Source organism: Cupressus sempervirens, chromosome 10 (genome assembly GCF_028749045.1).
Source record: "Cupressus sempervirens isolate cs-2001-9-10 chromosome 10, ASM2874904v1, whole genome shotgun sequence".
Lineage (NCBI taxonomy): Eukaryota > Viridiplantae > Streptophyta > Pinopsida > Cupressales > Cupressaceae > Cupressus > Cupressus sempervirens.
In genome coordinates, this window is record NC_143127.1 from 853,257,651 (window position 1) to 853,272,159 (window position 14,509).

Below are 14,509 nucleotides of genomic sequence, written 5' to 3' on the forward strand. Positions count from 1 at the left end.
CTACATAAGATTAGTGGATGGTTTGAGATGGAAGCTGGAGGATGGAGGATAGGTGGATAGATTGGAAGATGGAGTTGGATGTCAAGAGATGACCAAAAGCATGAGGGTGATAGGCTAAGCTGAGGATGGCGGGATTACGCATGACGCTTGTTTGCCAAGTTTTCATCATGGTACTTGTCCAAGGTGCTTGAATTTCCAAGTTCTCACCAGTGGACGCTTTATTTTTCTTTTCTTTTTTGACTTTTTGACTTTGGACTTAGCTGGAATGATTTTGGCTTTCTTAAGCTATTTTGGCTTATTTTTTGGGATTTTTCACTGGCTGTTGGAATGTTCAATTTTGTTGCTAGCTGTTGGTAAACCAGATGTGTGATTTATGCAATAGATCGGATTAGATGGGATTGATGGTAGGAGATGGAGGGATGACGATGCTGGAAAGGAGCATGAGATGGGGATGCTTGCAAGAGCAACATTGGCACATGTTGGGATGGGTGTGAAAAGAGCATATGGGGGATATATGGTAGATGCGGGTGTGATGGAGGATTTGTGGAAGCGTGCTTGGGGATATAGGCACCCAAGATGGAGTTAGGAGATGGGGGACATGAGTCACTAGATGGGGGATTAGCAATGGTGGATGTCATTATGCATTGGGTTTCAACTTTTTTCTTGGGGATCCACATGATTTTGGATTTTCTTTTCATAGGCTTTTGCATTGTTTTGCATTCTTTGATTGGATTTTGCCTTTTTGGAGTATGTCTTTTAGAATAGACATATGATTGCCTAGGATGTGGATTTTTAGCTTTATGTATTTTGAAGTTGGCATTTACATTGTTGTGGTAAGCTTTGGGAAGATGGTTAGGAGAAGCTTTGTGAGATGGAGAGGATATGAAAGAGCATGTAGGGGGATGATGATGGATGATGTGCCCTGATATGTGCCTTTGTTGATCTTGCATAGAAATGGATGGAATAGGATTTTTATGATGGCTAATAGGAGGATGGAGCATGGTAGATTTTGGGACATAGGGACCCAAAATGGATTTAGCGGATGAAGGGGGGATATGGTAGGTTGTTTTGGGTTGCAAAGATGGTGGAGGGGGGATGACATAAGATTTCTTGAAGGAGTGATGGGAGGCTGGCATGGTGGGCTTGGAGATAGGCTTGGTTTGGGGGTGTGGTGTACCAACACCTTTAGATGGTGAGCCTTTGGATACATATCCAAGACCATGAAATCCTAGATTTTTTTGTGCAATAATAGGCGCTTTGATTCCTTGCTCTTGTGGTCCTAAACCTTGACCTTGATAATGCCATCAATTGAGCATTTGAACAAGCTGAGGAAACTTTTTTCTTGCAGAAAATGGTAGAAGTGATTTATTAGGTGTATTGCAATGGGGAGATACTGTTCTTAATTCTTCTGTTGAGAGAGGGCCACCGTGGATGAATGTAAGTGAACCAAGAGGGTAGATTATAGATGGTGGAATAGCTTGGATAGGTGGTAAGATGGAAGCATGGAGTGGGGGAGATGGAAGGATAGGATCTTGATGTAGCTGGTGGGATGACAAGATATCTTGTAGTGGAGGAGATATGGCTTGAATTTTTGGAGATGGAGGAGATGGCGACTGCACTATGGATGGAAGACATAGTACGATGATATCTTCATTTATGATTTGGGGGATGTCAACATGCTTTTGGGTAGGATCTTGATAGGATTGGTTTGGAGTGGATGGTGCGATAGGAGGTGAAGGGATGGATTCTTCAAAGGCAGCAGATGGATAGATGGGAGATTCAGTAGTGGAGATGGGTGAGTAGAAGATGGATGCATAAGGGTCATCACTAGAGATTTGGGAAATGCTTGGAGGTGATGTGGATAGGATTTGGATGGATTTGACAGGTGGTGGGATTTTGATGCTTGCAGGAAGTGGAAGGATTTTAAACAATTTGATGGATGGTATGGGGATGATAGCTATGGGAGATGGAGGTGATATTATAGATGGGGAAGCTTCATCACTGACTACTTCACATGGTTGGATTAGATGACATGGCTTATCAACTGTTGGAGGTGACTTTTCTTGTATTTCCTCTAAGAGATTCCTTGGAGACTAGTGTGTTGAAGGTGGAGGTGGATTGACAGGAATAGCTAGTGTGATGGGGGTGGAAGATTGGAAGCTTGGTTGATGGCGTGATGGAGGGGAAGCTGGAATATCGGATGGCATGACTAGATAGTTTGGAATAACTCTTGGATTTGGGGGATGCTTGGGGGAATGTTTCTAAGGCTTTCAATATACCCATCATAGTCAACAAGATTTTCATCATCATTGGAATAGGAGGTGGCGAGAGAAAGGACAATGCGACCAAACACATCATGATAGGATTGGTACTTCATGATTTGATGATGAGTTTGATGGGGATGGGGTCTTGCATATGGATGAACACGGAAGCTCATGGTTGGATTTGGATTAAGCACAGATTTTGGAATGGCTGATGAAAGATTTCCTAGGGAGAGTCAAAGCTGCATGACAGACCTAAGGAGGATTGGCTAGAGATTTTTGGCTTTCTTGTGGATGGAAGACTTCAAGGGCATGTTGTCAAAAGGTGAGAGATTTGCTTTCCTATGCGCTCGATTCGATGGAGATTGTGTCAACTTAAGGATAGACTAATGATCCTATGGGCATGACACGAGATTGACCACTTGTGGATCCCAACCTTTAGGTCAAGGTGATGAGGGATAATAGGTGACAAAGCTAGATTACCCTAGACAAAACTCTGTCAAAAGGATAACCGTGGTGAGGCTAGTGGATTGGTCGGATTGATTGGATAACAAATTCTAGCAGAAATGACAACAACTCTTTAAAGGCTTGGGTGATTTTGGATTGGGTTGCTAGCTGGCTGGGGGGATGATTTGGATGGACTTTGGATTTGGGATTGTTCTAAGGAAAAGAACTAGATAGATTCGATTGCATCGGGGGAGCTTGGATGATTTTCTGATAAGGCAGTGACTACGCTAAGTATGCCTTGAGTTGGGAGATTTCTTCTTTTCTGGGATTTCGACCAAAATTGGCAAAAATTCATTCAAAAGCTATGAACAAACAAGCAGACAAAAGTTTTGAGCAAGCACGTCAAACACACCAACATCTTAGGAAGCTTTCTACAAGGATGAAATTTGGTTTAGCTAGGGAGTCCTCGATATACACAAGGTACGTGAGGCCCAAATCTGTAGATGAAACCAAAAAGATGTCACACAGCCGAGAGGAGCGGTAACCCACTTCTCCTCTTTCACTTCTCAAGGGTATAAAGTTCCTTGAGGCTTAGCCTGAGTGACAAAATTTTGATCCCAAGAGAGGTGTCTTTGGATTCACCTCCTGATCTTTATACTCCGCCGGAACGCTGGAGTTGAGGTCGTCCCAAGGGGTGATGAAATCCCCAAGCAGGGCTCCTAAAAAGTGTAAAACAAGACCACATACATAATCTTGGGCTTTAAAAGACACACGTTAATTCCAATTGATGATTTATATTTTGTAAGCTATGATTGAAGACACTTGTGATTATGGCATACAATGTTCATTCCAATTTGATAGCATCGTTAGCATAATGGAAGTCGAGAGATCGTCAACATAAGAAATGTGAGCGTCATTGAAAATGTGTCAAAACCATGCGATGTTCATTGATTGTTAGGCATTCAAGATTGAGTGTGAGTTTGTTTTAAGCCCAAAACAAAGATGTGTGAAACTCGATTGCCAAGCGCGCGCCCGGAGGCCCTCCACGTCAAGATTTGTCCAATTTTTATGCCCAAATGAAGTGTGAGCGAGATCAATGCACATTCAAAGAATTTTCTAACTTAAAAAAACCACTAAAGACCCAAGTGAGTGGAGTTTGATCTTTGTGGAGCACTTAACACCCTCTTAGGTAGACCCATCCCCATAGATGGTGCTGAGATTGCAACCAATGGTTAAATTGATGGGTGATTAAAGAGGGTGAGTCCAACTACAAACTTACTCAAAGTGTCTTTATTAGTTTTTATAACTTAGAAGATTTCAAAAATGTGGATTCTTTTTATGCCCCAAAAGATGATTATTTGATCTATGGCATTCAAGATTGGATTTTGTTGTTTTAGTCAAGCATTCATAAAAAAAACAAACTTTGATTTTAATCCATGGCACTCAAGAGTGATTTTAGCAACATGCATTCAAAGACAAGTGATTAAACATTCAAGTTTTTTCCTTTGAGCATTCAAGATTGAGATTTTGTGTGTTGTTTTAAGAACTTTGAAGTGCTTTGTTTTAACCTTAGATCATTCAAGATTTTTTTTGGACTCAAAAGTGAAAATGACTCTTTGTACTTTGCTTTTCATTCAAGATTTTGTGTTCTAGTTTGCATGTTTTAAGCCCAAAAATGATATTCCTAGATTGTTTTGATGCATGAAAAACTTAAGAAACATTCAAGATTTTGCAACAAGAGATTTGTTTGGAACAAATAACAAAGCTTTTTAGGACAATTTTGGCAACCATTTAGGACTCTTAGTTTTCATGAGATTTTTAAAAGAACTTTAACATATTTGCAAATGAGATTCATTTTATCCTTGATTGATGCTTTGAGTTTGATTTAGATTTTAGTGTGCACTTAGTGTTGATTTTGAACCTTTTGAAATGGAAACTTGAAGTTCATTTTAAATTCCCAAAAATGAAGTGTTCCTAACTTTGCATGAATGCATCTAAAACCTTGATGTTGCAAGGATGCAAATGATTAGATTGGTTTAGTTTCACTTGTTAAAAGATTTTTTCTTTTTTGCAAATTTTTAATTTTTTAATGGATTTAAGTATGATTTGGATTTTAAGCACTAAAAAGAAGTGTGTATGATTTTGCTTCCTTAAAAAAAAAATGGCCAAGATCTCCCACAAGAAGAAGAAGAAGAAGTAGATGGAATAAGAAGAATATAGACAAGAAGAGGAAGAAGAATTCCAAGTGCTTTGTCCACCTATAAGCTTGAAAAATCTGCAAATACTATGAGATAGACTATGAGTTCCTTTGTCTTTTTCATGCTCATGTGGACCTACAAAACCAATTTATACAATCCTACCAATCACAAAAACAAGAAAAATTAGCCAAAATTAGCAAATGACATACAAAACTTGACTTAAAAAGTTAATGAAGATGACCCATGTGGGGTCCCACCGGGTGTGCCAAAATGTATATGAGCAATGTTAGTATGCTAATAGAAACCAAATTTAAATAAAGCTTCTACAAACTAAAAAAAATTCATAAACTTCAAGATAGACTAAGATGAGCTCTCAATTGAGAATATGAGCCATTAATGGGCTCTCTCAATGAGAAGCTCTCTTGTTGAGTAGCTTTGTCTAAATGGATAGGATGTATGCTCAATATGCTTCCAAAGGCTTCAATGGATGATTGTGGATTTTTGGTGTGGATAGATGGATTTAGTATGGATTTGGCTCTCAAAATAGCATTATAACTTTACTTCATGGATTGTGTTAAAATGGCTTGGGAGAGGATTCCTTAAATAGGCAAAGGGCTTGAGGGATCAAAGGCTAGGATGCAAGGATGGGAAAAAGCTCATGGAGGGCTTAGATTGCATGAGAGGAGAGCACATGGATTGTGCTTCCATACAACCAATCAGGGAGTGACACATGTCACAGGGTGAGAGGATGGAGGAAAGGGCAAGGATGAATCAACAAAGGAGGCTCAAGAGATAAAATCTTCATAAAGACCCTTCATAAGTGCTTGTAAGAGCAATAAAAGGGCTTGTAAGAGTCATTTATGACCTAGTGGACTTCATAAAGTTTTATGGTTGAGATATTTTGAGGGTGATGAGAGCAATTTTGACTTGGACTTGATTAGGAGGGTTTTAAGCTTGTTTAGGCTTGTGCAAATGATTAGAGGATGGATTAGGATGGTTTAGGATTAGCTTAGGGATAGGCAAGTGGATGGCATTTAATGAGGGTGGGTGAAGGAGGAGATATTTGTTAACTTTGGCTTGAGTTAGTAAGTTTTAACCCATGTTTAGGGAATGTGACAAGGTTAGGAGGGGATTAGGATTAGGTTTAAAGACATCTTCTAGAAGAGTCTAGATTTTGGATGAGGATAAAGACTTTCTAGAATAGTCTAGAATTTCCTACGATGAGGATGAAGACTTTCTAGAAGAGTCTAGAACTTCTTAGGATGAGGATAAATTAGATTTTTAGGAAATAAATAAAGTTTTATTTATTTCAAGGGTTTGGGTTGAGGAGATATTTATTAAAACTTTTTTAATAAACATGAGGATTAATATTTAATCTTAATTAAATATTTTGAGTTGGGATTAGGGGTAGGAAATGATGGGATTAGCCTTTACTCGAAATTAAAGAAGGATTAGAAGATTTTGGAAGAGGTTAGTGGTCTTAACGAAATTGGCCAACTTTTGGGCAAAAAATAAATTTTTTATTTATTTTGGGTTTTTTCGTCAATTTATTAATTAAATAATTAATAAATAAGGAAATAATGTTTAAATAAGATTTAAACATTTTTGGGAGGGATTTCTTAATTAAATATTTTTAATTAAGATAAAGGGATTTAATGGCATAAAAATAAATAAATTAATTAAATAATTAATTAATTAATAAATGATGATGTCATCAGGAATTTTTTAGAAAATAAAAATACTTTATTTTCTAAAGTTTTTTTAGGTGTCTACATTTTGCCCCTCTTTGATGTGATGCTGCAAGTGGCATGACATCAAAGATAAGAAAATAAGATGCCCAAGGCTAGAGCAGAAGAGGAGAGAATGGACTGTGAGATGCCCCCTCAAGAAGGCAATGGGGCGAGAAAGCGAGGCTCGATGGCTTCTTGAAAAGTACAAGAATCTGAGATGAGCAAGAAGACTCAGATTTTCTTAAGAGAAGAGGTTTAGTTAGCTCAAACTCTCACTACGGGAGAATGATAAAGGGAGAATCATAGGCACAAGAGGAAGCAAGCTTAAGTTCTTAGGGATTACAGAGGATGAAGGAGCGGAGCGCTATAAAAAGGAATCCAGGATGGGGAGATGGATGAGGAGATTAAAAAAGCTGATGCAAAAGGATTTCAAAGAGTCAGATTGGCGGAAGATGGGTTTTGGAGATCCCTAGGACTAGGATTGTGGATCTCGAAAGATGAGGCTTGGTGGATTGATTTGGATCAGTGGATCCCTAAGACTAGGATTGTGGATCCCTAAAGCTAAAGGTGAGGAGTGATTCAAAGAGATACAGATGCATAAGCTGGGGTAGGAGAGATGGATGTTGGATATGGATGGGGGATAATGGAGATGAAGGAAAACCATTGAAGCTTTTTGAGTGGGGGTATACTTCAAAGAGAAGTGCCACCATGTAGTTGAGCACTAGATTTGCTATAGGACTGTTGGTTAATTGCCAAGGTTACCAAGAACATCAAGGCCTTTCCACCAACTGTCCAGAGGACTGACAAACTGACTCAAAACAAACATGCAAGGATTGCCCCAGCATCACACATGATTCCTAAAGGAAGCAGCGTGGAACCGACACTAGGTAACCCACAAGTAGAAAAGAAAAACAAACAAAAGACATGATCAAGACCTTAGGCTCTGATTGCCCCATTCGCAGTATACCATGATATGGAAGATCGTGGCAACCTTGAGGAGGGAACAAGGAGATTGCTTGGAAAAGATATTTCAAGACCCAATAGGGAAGAGTCCAAATCAAAAGAAAGCGAAAATCCAAAAGAGAACCGTTTGCCAACGAGATGGGTAGGAAGAGGTACTAATGGACCAAGATCAGACATGAGGAAAGCTATATCCTGCAAGGACCTATCGGAGAGCACCTAAGCTGGTGGATTTGGATGAGTGATGCATCTGGCAAGCTGAACTAAGAAAGATAACACTTTGGTGATAGGAAATCTAGCTAAAGGATGCATTGGAATAGCTAACCAAGATGTGCGATGGGTGCAAGATGTTGATCAAGGACAAACTGACATGAACATTGGATAGATACAATGGTACTAAGCTAAAGAGGATGTACAAGCTGATAGAACAATATATTTACAAGCAGGCTAATCAAGATATGGTACAAGCTAACGGACCAAGATAGTTACAAGCAGGAAAAAGCTCAGGATGATAGGATAGTGAGATAGTTCGATGTTGTGCAAGATGAAAAAGCTAAGGGTGGGGTGAGAGCGAAAGATATGGATTTGATAGGATGCATCCAATGATGATGAGAGATTTTGTGACCAAGGATAGCTAGAGGAGCAGGATGAGATGGCTGGATAGGATGGTAGATAGCTAGGATTATGATGGATATAAAGAGATGGCATTGGGTTTGCATGAGGATAGCCTAGAGCTAGATACCAATGACAAGGGAGGATGGACAAGACAAGATCTCCAAGGAATATAGTGCCCCCAATCAGAATATAACATGCGAAAGGAGGTCTTATGATGGATGTGATAGGATTGAAGCTAGGATGGAAAAAGCTGAAGGGGCTAGGGAGATGGATGATAGCTGAGATGATTGGGTGAAGCTGCATAAGATTAGTGGATGGTGTGAGATGGAAGCTGGAGGATGGAAGATAGGTGGATAGATTGGAAGATGGAGTTGGATGTCAAGAGATGACCAAAAGCATGAGGGTGATAGGCTAAGCTGGGGATGGTGGGATTACGCATGACGCTTGTTTGCCAAGTTTTCATCATGGTACTTGTCCAAGGTGCTTGAATTACCAAGTTTTCACCAGTGGACGCTTTATTTTTCTATTTAAGGTTGCTACATACTTTGGTAAAGAAATGGTTGTGAATAGAGAGCAAGAGGGGGAAGCACTACTAGTTCAATTATGGAGTGCAGATATGACTAGGGAAGAAGAAAATGCTAGTTTTGTTAGATTTGACAGGCACTTCGCCTCCAAATTGACGTGTCTCATATTGAGAGACAATCCTAGGATTCCTAAGGCACTAATGCACCTTTTTAGGCCTATGGACAAACCCCATAATCTAAAAGTTTTACATAATTAGGAAGATATCATCCCATATTCAGTTTCAATTATTATTAGAATATATGGATTCAAGGGAACACCCCATGTACTACCTTACCAGGTACCCTTAAAGGTAGGAGTAGCTGAATTCTTGTGGTAGTTGGGAGGAATAGAAGAAGCCTTTTTGCACAAAAGCGGAATAGGATCAATTTTTCCCACTTGTACAGTAACCCACTAGTTTGTATTAACCAAGGAAGGGTGGGTCTTCCTCTACAAATTTTTGGATCAGTACAAAATGGCAGTATCTCACTCTCATTTTTGTGATGCAGAAGGTTTCTTTAATTCTGCTCTTAGGCATAGGATCAAGCTTTGTCCAATTGAGCATGAATTTTATTTCTCTGAAGATGTAATAAGGAATGAGTACTCTCTGCAGGAGCAAGAAACAAAGAAAGAAAAATGGAGAGTCTACTCAAAAGTTTTGGATTTTATTAATTGTTTTGACAAAGATTACAACCCTCTTAGTAATGCTATAACTACTGCAGATAGAATAAATAAGCTTATGAGTACATTCCCCAAAATAATGGAGGTAATGAATGAGAAGAAGAAACATTTCATTGATTCTTTTCCAGATAAAGCTAGGGAAAAAATGAGAAGATTGGGTTTCACTCCCAATATAGGGGTAGGCCCACTAGTTGTGCAAAGGAGGTTAGGATATACTGTCATTCAGGATCAAAGGCCTATTGTGGATAAAGGAAAATAGATAGTTGAATCTACTAGTGTTGTTTTTGAAGAAAGGCCTCCTAAACCTTCTCCCAAGAGGAGAAAGACAATAAGGGAAGAGGAACCACATGATGAGAGTTACTCACCTTCACAAACCCCCATGAGAATTGAGGAGGAGTAGCTCACTGATGAGAAAATTGAACAAATGGGATCACAAGGGGGAGTTTTTGTTACCCAAGTAGAGATTGATGAAGGGAACCCCCAGGAGCCTCCTATGCCAAGTTTTGAGTTAACTGTAGTAAATTTCAGGGGAAGGGAATTAGACCCTATTTTGGAACAAGCCAGTTAGAAATTTTTTTCTGATGACAGTTTTGTAAGGTCTAGGGCTTTCCATCAATTTTCTTGGAGGGCAAACATGCACATTTTTGAGGAAAAATGTAAGAATATGAAAGTAGAGCATCTAGAAATGGATGAAGCCTCCATTCAAAGTCAAATAAAGGAACAAATGATTCAAGAGTTCCAAAACATAACCCCTAAAGAAGGGAGATAGATGGTAAAGGTTGCAAACATTTTATTATTCCCCAATTGGGACATTGTTGATGTCTTAATTTTTAATTCTGTGTCAAATAATTTGGGATTGTAAGATCCAAATAAAAAAGAGTTCTTGAGAACTGCATTTAGTAATGACCAAGCTGCTCTTGTCATGTGGTCATTGAAAAGAGGGTCCAAGGTTGCTCCATCACAGCTTGATGATTTAGGACTAACAGAGAGTATCATTGTGAGGAGAGTTGTTGATACCTCACATGTATAGGCAGCTCACATGAATGTAGATTACTCTCAATTTGCCTTGGCTACTGCAGAGAGGGAAGAAAAGGAAATGATTGAGTTGCAGAGAAAGTATGAGGTAGTTATAGATGCCTACAATAAAGAGGTAAAAAGGAGAATTGAGCTTGAGAACAAGCTAATAGGTAGGTCAATAGCACCAAGAATAACATACCCTCACCCCCCAGTTGAACCCTTCAAATCCACCCCCCTCATAGAAATACCAAATACACCCCAAAGGCCACAATACTACACTACTAAGGATTTTGAAGAAGAAAGGGGAAAATTGTGGGCCTTACATGTAGAGCTGGAGTCAAAATATGAAGATAAACTAAGAAAAGATCTCACATATTTGGGGGAGAAAGTTGAATGGCCACTAATTCATGATCACTTGGCTAGGGTGATCAGTATCTAGGAGGATTTGAAAGCCAATGATGAGGCCTTAAGGCCTATAGTGAATAAAGGGGTGAGAAGGGAGAAAGAAATGCCATTTTTGTGTTTTTCTATCATAAGGAATTCTAATGATCAAATTGAAAAAACCTTTGACATTGTTTCTGATCTTGCTAATTTTGACAATAAGAGGATTCATTTATAGAGAATAATAGTAGGCTACTTGAACAAGTACAAGAGCTTGAAATTTAGTTTGTTTCCTTGTGCCCTAGATAGAAGAAATAATTTCAAAAGAAAAGATGAATGCACGAAGGAACTTGATGATATTTTTTGTTTAAGGATGAATAGAATTGTAAATGAAACAAGGCATGTGTGGTGGGCTACCACAACAGAAGAAATGGTGAAGGCCCAAATATTCTTTGATTCTTCAAAACAATAATTTGTTGATATTGATAATGAGGCTGAATATGTATTTAAAAAATAGAGAGATATTTTGCAATTCAATTGGCCAAATGCCACACTGTTTGACAACTAGATGGTAGAAATAGCTCCTGGTGAATAGTTTGATGAAGATGAAACTTATAGTGATGAGGTGCAGGGTGAGGAGATCCAAATCATTGACACCATCACTACTCAGGTCCAACTAGAAGAAGAAGACAAGAATAATCAGTCACTTTCAGTTGCAGGCCTAGGACCATAGGATGCTGATACAAATGAAGAAGAGAAAAGGGTAGAAGTTACTCCCACCATATAGGATAAAGACAATGAAAACCCACAGGTGGAGATTAATGTGCAATCATTAGAACAATCTTCATCATTGGCTATCTTGGTAGTTGCATACAAAGGGAGATCAAAATAGCAGCCAAATCGGCAACAATAAAGGATGTGACAGAAGCAAACCCACCAAAAGGAATGTTTTGATTTGGACATCTTCTGTTACCTACATTTTTGTCATCTTGTGATAGGTGTATGTAAATATTTCTTGTAAAGGACACCTGTCATTTTCTCTTAGCCTGAAGCTTGTTGCATCTAACACTATATAAGTGAGATTCCAAGGCTAGAGAAACAGTCTGATTTCTATTGTTTCTAGGTGATATACTTAGTTTTTTAGTCCAATATTTTGAGCAAGTTTACAATGTATTTTCTCTACTAGTTCCTTAGAATACATGAATATAGAATGATCTCTATGTTTATTCTTGAGGTCATTCTAAATTTACTACAAATGTATACAATTTTCAAAGAAGATGAATACAAATTATGAGCTGTCCCCATATTAGTTCTTTTTGAATTTTGTCTCCTTTTGATTACTTGGTCATATTGATATTATATGAGTAAAGGTTTGTGCAATTGAATACAATCCAGTTAGGTTTTATATCTATTCATCATTGCTATTAGTTCAATAGATTAAGTAAAAGCTTTGATGAATTTGATAAGGTTGCTGCAGTAGTAGAAAGGATTTTTTGAATGATGAATTCTGATAAGAATTGCTGATAATATTTGTTGTAAGGCAAAAAGTTAGATCTAAGGATTTTTTGTAGACTCTAAACCCCAATGGATTAAGCACTGGTCAAATTGATTTAGCTGGAAGAGAAATGTGTCATAAATGGTTTTCAAATGTAGAATTATAATCAATTTTACTTGTATTTCCTGAAGATTTCAAAGTTGGCTAGTTCTTGTTAGCATGGAATGTTTTAGCTTCAATTAGCCACTATTGTTGAGAACATGTGCAGATCTATAGAAGAATTTTGGCCAGATCTGTTATATGGGATGTGTTTATCAAATTGTCAAGAATTATGCATGTATTTGAGGATTTGAGATGAGAATCAAAATGAAACTAAAATAATTCTCATACAGTGTTTCCCAGTCTTGAATCATCCCTGGGTATAACCACCCTAGTTTTGCAGAGCCTAAAGAGCAAAAAAGCACCCTTAGTTTTGTTGAAGTTGGGTCTAAATAGTTTGCACATATAATTGTTAATAGGAATTGGCTAGTCCTTAGATTGTGTGAGTGATGTCATTTTGGTATTAAGCCTTTTGTTGCTTAGTAGTTTTTCAAAACACCAACATGGTGTTGAAAAAGATAACTACTATCTTAGTCTCAATTCCATCATTGAAAAAAAATCTTTTCAACATTATTTTAATTCCACATTAAATAGGATGTATCAATCATATGATACCATGCCCAATTGGATCCAAACCAATTATAGTATACAACGAAGGCAGATGTAGTTGATAGAAAAAATTAATAGAGGTGTGCTTAATAGAAATCAATGGCAGCCAAGAAGACGATGATGGGGAATGCTTTTGAGTTGGGTTGTGCTAGGTAGAACCATGTTGGGGTTTGCAGTAGATGTGATGTGGTTTTATTAAGGTAGATTCTGATGAAGATGAAGACCCTGATGGATCTTGCTTCACTATTGGGTGGGTGGTATATGGAGAAAAATTGGTGGTTGTTTTCCATGTGGTATTTTCTTTCTCTAGATGAATTAGTGATCTTTGTTGCAACAGATTGGGGATTGTCTCTGGTGTTGCAGATTGGTGCCTATTTTCTCTAGAGCATTTTGTGTAGGGGTTATCCCTACCGAAAACACTACTATGTGGGGGTTGTGGTGTTTTATGGAGGTTATTAGGGGCCTTCCTTTTTTGGAGTAGTGTTTTAGGATGGAGGGGTTCTCTACCTTCAATAGATGGGTCAGATCTCTCCTCCCCTATAAAGCCCTTAGTCTTTGGTGGAGGTTTCCTCTGGTCTTCTCCTTCACTTTCCTATGTGCTATTGAGGTGGAGAACCTTATTGAGGTGGACGCAAAGCTTATGGAGGTAACTACTTGCTGGGGGAAAGTGGTGGTGAATGGGTTTAACATGTACTCTCCTTCTAATATTGACAAGTATCCCTTTCATTTTGCAAGAGATCAGGATTGTCAAAACATGTTTGAACAATATACTTCACATGGTGAAGAAGCTATGACTTCACACATAAATAATTTCATGTGGAGATGGGTGTTACTTCTTTCCAGGGTGGCCTAGCTAGATGTTGACCTTTGCCTAGACCCATAGTTGGAAAAAAGTCTTTTTTGGTCTTATTTTTTTGTTTCCCAAGATTTTCATTGACAACATTGACCATGGTTGGTGGTTCAGTCACTTGTGGACCTTTTTCTTTGACAAAGGAAGATATCATCTTATCGCATCTTTTACTACTAGGTGTTGGTAATATTTTAAGATATGATCTTATTGCATATTTCACTACTAGGTGTTGGTAATATTTTATTACTAGTGCCTACAGGTCTGATTGTCACTAATTGAAGCTTTTCTTAATTAAAAACATAAATAGTTCATAGGAATTTTATATTGCTTTAGCATTAGTATATATAGTAATAGTGGCCCTTAATAGAAATATTATTATTGATAATGAAGGATTGTTGGGAATTGTTCATACCTAATCCTACCAACCTGCTCTAATTTGAGAATTTCTATCTAAAATTTATTTATTTTTAAACATATGATCTAGGTAAATTTATTCTAGCTAAGTTATATATAGTCTCACACTTTTTAAATTGGAAATGTCTATTAAATGGATGTTTTATACTAGTTTGTATCAAAAATGGGATTTTAATAAAGCTTATGATATT